Raw genomic sequence first — 7,274 nt, 5'->3', positions numbered from 1 at the left:
GAGTTTGATAAAAGGGGTCTAATTGCTTCATATATCAGTGCAAAAACAGTAAGTGTTTTCGTGGTGCTTTGACAAACAGTGTCAGCTTTGTTAATGGCAAAGAAAGTTTGGGGTGGTTAGATTGATGAAATATAATGTGAAATTAATATTAATTTTCAATAAATCAAAGTATTGTGTTGTGTCACACATTATTAGTTCTTCGTCACATGTATAGTAGACCATTATTTGTCAGTGGGTAATGATTGCCCTTTTTACCGGTTACCACCACCAAGTAAATTTCAGATCTGTGGGAAACACTGACTGCAACGTTTAAGAAAACAAGGCGGCATGTGGTTTAAAAGATGGCAAGTAAAATAAAAAGCATATCTGTATGCAATACAGTTTCATTATTGTTCATTATTAACCAGAGCGCCTTAATATAACTTGAAAAAAACATGTGCGACCAAATCATATTTTGCGCCAGTAACTGAAAAAGTTGGTAGCGCAAGTGCCACCAGTGGAAAGGTTAGTGTAGTTCCCTGCATTAGAGAAAATGAACATTCTCCTTCACAATTGCTGACTGGCATGGTGAGGAAAAGCTGTCCTTTTGTTCTTTCTTTTCATTGATCCACTTGGTTGTGGTTTTAAACTCATTTTTGTTTTGGTTTTTGAGTAACCGTCTTCTATGCGTGACTTTTATATTAAGCAATGCTTTTCACTCGCCTCTACATGTCCCTTTCAACAGCGCAGCAATACATTAAAATTATTTATTTGATTTATTTACTAGTTAATACTTTGCAACTGCAAAAAATTTTCACATTATTCCTCAATATTTAACAAAATTTTACTGAAAATAAAATTAAAATATTTACTTGAAAAGAATAGACACAGTAAATTTGACAGGGCCCCCTGCTGGCCCAGTGCCCTGGGCAAGTGCCCAGTAGGCCCGTGCGTTAATCCATGCCTGCTCTTAGAGCCGCTCGTTCGCGAAGGACCCATCACTAATACAGGCAACCGGAAGCGATCGCCGTTTTCTGGTTTGGTCACTTGACGTTCGACATCTAGCGTATTCTGTCCGACATGTCAGATGTTTTTTTGTAGCTGGATATATAACATTTGTTGAGTCTAAATATTAATGAGGAAACGGTTTTTGATAAATCAAATTTTACTGTTCTTATAATCATTTAGGGGGGCTTAGGAACATTTTGGGGTAGCTTCAGCCCCCCTAAAATAGGCCTAACGACGTCCCTGAGTTGCACAAACACACAGATTAGTGGGAAAAATGTAAAAACCAAAGTGGGTGATATTTACATGCAGATGTAACATTGATTGTTATCCTCTGTGACTTGCTCAGCAAATTTATATATATATATATATATATATATATATATATATATATATATATATACACTGTTAACGATTTCTGTAAATTACACTGTATTTTACTGTAATATGAACTGTATTTTACCGTAGGGCATGTTATACAGTATGTTGCTGTATTTTGATGTTGCATTGTGGGAAATGTAATCTTTGTGCCAGTAAAATACTGTATTTTCTATTTACTGTAAAATTTACAGTTAATTAAAAATACTGTATTTTAATAGCAGGTGGTGCTAATTTGTTTTTTTGGGATTAACTCTCTGATTAAGCTATCTTATACAAATAATGTAATATTATTGTATTTATATATTGATTTAAAATGTAAAGTAAAATTCAGAAGACTTAAACAAAGTCCTAAAAACAATCAAACAACTAAATTAGTGCAAGTAGAGCTGATTTATTTATCAAAACACAATATAATCATCTTCATAAAAGTATTTTGTATATTCGAATTAATTTATAAATGTAAGTGTTTAAAAATTAGAGATAGGTTTTGCCGGTTGTTGATGAGTGATGAATACCAGCTGTGAATTTTCTCAACGCGTGTAAGCAGCCATGACACAGGAAACCGAAATAGTGTTCCAATATAAAGGCTGTTTCTCAATATGCGTTCTTCAGCGATCTTGCGTCCTCGTGTCCTCGCTCTACGTCATCATTAACGGTCGAAGTTCATACCAATTCTCAAGAACGCAAGGACAGAGGACGCATGAAAATACCCGGATGTGTTCTTGATATCGAGGATGCATCGAGTGCAGACTTGCTGAAATCGCTTTACGCCCCAGAAGTCATTGCGGCAAAACTTCCGAGTTCGTTCTTCCAAGGTCGCCAGGCAAGACCGATCTCCACGAGGACGCAAGTCCGTTCTTTGCGTTCTTGGAATTGAGAAACAGCCACTGTGAGGGTCCTTGACAGTGGCCGAACCCGCATACTACACGATATAATGATTCCCCACCTCGGGAGCTATAGGGAACGAATTGAGACACAGCCCTGGATGTAATCACGTCTGTGCTGATCACGTGCCTGTACACAAACCCGCCGCAGCTCACTTGCAAAAGATTATCCTGTTATTTATTACACGTATAGTAAACGTTTTTAATGTTATTATGAATCAATGTTATAGTTTTGTATGTCACATTATTTTTTGAGAAGAGTCATGACTCAACGCGGACCTTACACGCTGTTAATTTGTGTGTGCATATGGCGGTACAGGCTCTTTTGCACTCTATGACCAGCCATCATTAAATCGAAATACAGTAAAAAAAAAAAATGAGCGCGAAACCCTGACACTTTACAGAAAGGCACGGATATCCCCGCCCGAAGAAAAAAAGAGCACAGGACAATGGTTGCAAGTTAAACAGCTGGTAAGTAAAATGAGTAATCCTGTGATTTCTTAACATATTTAATTTTTTATTTGGTTAAATAATTTGAAACAACACGCAGTTAACGGTAATTTACCTCACACGTTAGGACTGTTGTGACTAGATAGGGAAAGCGCTTTGTGGTGAAAACTCTTTTTAAGACTCAACAACACTTTCGGTGCACATTATCATATATATTTATTTTCCTTTTTAGAACATTTCACCATCTGCAAAGGTAAGTAATCTTGTGATTTCTTACCATATTTAATATTTTTGGTTTAGTTCATTAATTTGAAACACTTTTTTAAACACTTAACAACACGCAGTTGACGGTAATTTACCTCACACGACTGTTGTGAACAAGATAGTTAGAGAGCTTTGAGGTAGAAACTTGTTTAAGACTGAACAAAACGCAACTTTCTGTGCAAGTAATCATATTTAATTATTTTCTTCCCCTTTTTAGAACATTTCACCATCGACATATCAACATAAACGGTCCTCTTTTTCGAGTTTGACTGCGTTTGGTACAGGTGAGTGTTCATCTGAAATGCTAGGCGACAAACTTAGCTTTTAACGCTATTTTGAAGTCAGTCTCACAGTTTCTATCTAACATTATGTAAGGAAAAATTGACAATGGGTCGTTGAATTAAATTGATATAAGAAAAAGTGTGTGTGTGTGGGGGTGTGTGTGTGTGTGTGTGTGGGTGTGTGTGTGCGTGCGTGTGCAGGTCACAACAACAACGGCAGATGTAGAGACCACACTTTCCCTTGCTTCCACTCCACGGCTGATCATGCTTGGTAAGATTCTTTAACACATACTTTGGGAACATTAAAAAGATTAAAGGGATAGTTCGGCCAAAAAAATGATATTAATCCCATGATTTACTTACCCCCAAGCTGTCCGAGATGCATATGTCCATCGTTTTTCAGACAAACACATTTTCAGATATTTAAGAAAATGTTTTAGATCTTTCAGTTAATTAAATGTGAAGTTACAGGGTCCACGTCCACGTCGTTGAATTAAATTGATATAACTGCCAGTAAGAAAAAGTGTGTGTGTGTGTGTGTGTGTGTGTGTGTGTGTGTGCAGGTCACAACAACAACGGCAGATGTAGAGACCACGCTTTCCCTTGCTTCCATTCCACGGCTGATCATGCTTGGTAAGATTCTTTAACACATACTTTGGGAACATTAAAAAGATTAAAGGGATAGTTGGGCCAAAAAATGATATTAATCCCATGATTTACTTACCCCCAAGCTGTCTGAGATGCATATGTCCATCGTTTTTCAGACAAACACATTTTCAGATATTTAAGAATATGTTTTAGAACTTTCAGTTAATTAAATGTGAAGTTACGGGGTCCACGTCCTTCAAGTCCAAAAAATGTGCGTCCATCCTTCACAAAATAAATCCAAGTGGCTCCAGGATGATAAACAAAGGTCTTCTGAGGGTAATTTGTGTGGTGCTGTTGGGATTAATATCATTTTTTGGCCGAACTATCCCTTTAATGCTTTGTTAATGTTAGGCATTATGCTTAAATTTTGGCATTCTTCTTGAGTTTTGAATATCAAGAGTAATGAAATGATGATTGGCCTTTTTAGGTACCCCCCCCCCCCAAATTGTATTCTGTACTCATTTACTTATTCTTGTGTTGTTCTTAACCTGCATGAGTTAAATTTCTTGAGCGAAGATAATATTTTGATATGATGGTAATCTAATAGTTGACAATACCCCTTGACCTCCACAGTATTTGTTTTTCTTACTATGGAAGTCAGTGGGTACCATCAACTGTGCTTACCATCAATTATTAAAATATCTTCTTTTGTGTACTAATAAATACAACAGAATCAACTCATACAGGCTTAGAACAATACAAGGGTAAGTAAATGATGACAGAATTTTGGGGACATATCAACTATCACTTTAAAATGATAGATTTCAAATTATTGAGAAAAGCTCTAACATCTAAATATTGTTACTTACACCAAAATCAAATAACAAACGCTATTATTAAATAATTATTTTCAGAGGATCCAGATCTACAAAACAAAAAATGGATGCTGCCGATTGAAGGCTAAGTCCGCTTTCCTGCGATTGACCTACCATTTCTTCAGCATTTGCTGTTCACTTTGGTTGCTACTACGTGCTCAACATCGAGTACCAAGTGGAAGCAGCCACTACTTTGGAGTTTATTCAGAGGTAAGTACATCTTTCGGTATGCTATAACATTTGGTAAATATTGAAGAAAGACTCATCATTTACTTACTTTTATGTCCTTCCTCCTAACCTGTATGCTCTTTCTTCAGAGGAACACAAAAGAAGATATTTTGAAAAATGTTGTTTACCAAACATGTTTAGTTCCTTGACTTTCATTGGTTTGTTGACTCTCATCAACAAAGCTGTTTGGTAACAATCATTCTTCAAAATATCTTCTTTTGTTTTCCACTAAAGAAAGTGCATACAGGTTAGGAAGGACATAAGGGCTTTTATATATGATTTTAGATTTCAGGAAGTGGCAAAGTCTTGTCATCTATTAGAAACTGCTGGTCCTTTGTGGTAATTACAGTGGGCCTGAGCAATATGAGGATATTATCGTATAGCAACGATTAGGAATGGCACTATTTTCAAAAAAAAGTGGAGTGTCCCTCTCTTAGACATCAAATGATCTAATTAATTCTTTTTTTATGTAAAGATTTATTGTGAGGATCAGCCCCAGCAAGTGCTCCTCTAACTTCCAGGTGAGCAAAAGAAGTGGGAAGATGGTGCAAAGGAAGAACTCTGGCCTGAACCATCATGTATATATCCACCTTTATTAAGGACTTTATGAATTAAGCAAAACTATTAAGCAACTAAAGCAAATACATTCTACTCAACTCACCAGAGGTTTGTGAAGTTCTTTTTTTATCTTAAAGGTTTCTTTTAGTTAATTTGTCCATGCACTGATTTATAATATTGTAATATGAAACTCCAGTGTATACATGTTACTACTGTTGCTTCTAAAAGCAAAATAAGTCTATGCAGGAGAGGTTACGTTTTGTTTTTTTTTAATTATTCTTATAGACGGTTTCATCGGACGCACATGACACACGTCTGGATCCGAACCTTACTTCCGGTTTCGCTTTTTTAATGGTCTGACTAGTTGGTAAACTGATTTCTTGAACAAAAGCCTCGTCGAAAATAACAAATGTTTTGGTTTCCGAGCTAATCTATGTGTTGTTTTTTTGCTTGTTATATAAATAAAATGCGTTTAAAGAACTTTGTTGTTTTTTATTCTTAGCGGAGTTTATCGGAAGTTCATGCGGACCGCGACAGCCGCTTGTTTATGTTGCTACTGATGAAACCGTCTATAGTTATAACTGAATTTGTACTAGTATTATTTGATAATACTGTGAAATGAAACAGTGAGTAAATGTAACATTGGCTTTGAAAAAGCTGTTGCTGCAAGAAATTACAATTTACTCAGAATAATATTTTGAATGTATAAGTTTTTGACATTGCTTATGACTACATTTGAATGTATTGTTCATGAATTGATGCTGTGATATGTGTGTGTAAATGTTTTGTGTGTTACAGGATAAAAGATTTTATTTTACTCAGGAAAGTATTTTGTATTTGAACATTGTTATTATGACTGAGTTAGTTCATGACTTGATTTAAAATTCTGTAATATGATATCTATGAGTAAATGTTATTGCAGGTTTAAGAAAAACAGTTTGTGATGCAAGCTGAAAGTTCAGTGTGCAAAAATATGAAAATCTGATTTCATGTTTTTGAAAAACTAAATTAAATTTTAAAAACATGTTGTCGTTGCTTATTTTTGTGATTTATTTAGAGCTGTTTTAACACCTCCATTTAAATTTTGTGCAGTTTTGTAGTAAATAGAAATGGGAAAATGAATCACAGGAAATTTTACGGTAAAATACACATTGTAATATATACATTGTAGTATAAAATTATTGTATATTTTACAGTAGAAAATATAAAATACTGTAAATACAGTTACAGCATGTTAAACAATACTGTAAAATGTATACAGTATTTTAAATAGTACTGTAAATTTGTATACAGTATTTTTACTGTATGTTAATTTACAGTAAGTTGCTGGCAACCAGCTGCCAGTAAGTTACTGTAAATTCTACAGGAAATTTTTTACAGTGTATATATATAGTTTATTAGTTATATATTCATTTCATTATACACAGCTATTCTATTCTATTCTACATTACTTAACATTGTTTAATTTTACGTTGGCACTGTATTATCTATGAATGCTGATATGACTGGTTGCTATCTCAAGGTTTTTACACAAGAATGTTGTGAAACAGTATGTACTGCATGTGTTTGGTAGCAACACCTGCAAAATCTGCTTCTAGTCAGGCAAAGTTAGTCATCTTTAAACAAATCAAATCTTTATTTGATTATTACTGTACATCACTTCATCTTTCTTTACTTTCTTTCTTTATTTCAAGGATAACCCCTTGAGATGAACCATCTCATTTTCGAGGGGGTCCTTTACAATACAAATAAACCAACACCATACATAGAAAATCATAATT

At 34.8% G+C, this 7,274-nt stretch overlaps 1 long non-coding RNA gene across 2 annotated transcripts; it reads left to right on the top strand.

Moving 5' to 3' along the window:
- The first annotated feature begins 2,260 nt into the window (after positions 1 to 2,260).
- On the top strand, positions 2,261 to 6,517 carry LOC129430045 (uncharacterized). Of its 2 annotated transcripts, XR_012367450.1 has the most exons (8): positions 2,261 to 2,720; positions 2,932 to 2,952; positions 3,181 to 3,247; positions 3,446 to 3,515; positions 3,808 to 3,877; positions 4,747 to 4,917; positions 5,411 to 5,601; positions 5,779 to 6,517. It is a non-coding gene; the product is annotated as an uncharacterized lncRNA (long non-coding RNA). The 2 variants fall into 2 exon arrangements; XR_012367449.1 differs by lacking the exon at positions 5,779 to 6,517 and having other exon boundaries at positions 5,411 to 5,740.
- Positions 6,518 to 7,274: the final 757 nt, after the last annotated feature.

The sequence above is a fragment of the Misgurnus anguillicaudatus genome, chromosome 1 (genome assembly GCF_027580225.2).
Source record: "Misgurnus anguillicaudatus chromosome 1, ASM2758022v2, whole genome shotgun sequence".
Taxonomy (NCBI): domain Eukaryota; kingdom Metazoa; phylum Chordata; class Actinopteri; order Cypriniformes; family Cobitidae; genus Misgurnus; species Misgurnus anguillicaudatus.
The sequence above is the reverse complement of the archived record's forward strand: the minus strand, read 5'-3'. Positions and strand labels throughout refer to the sequence as shown.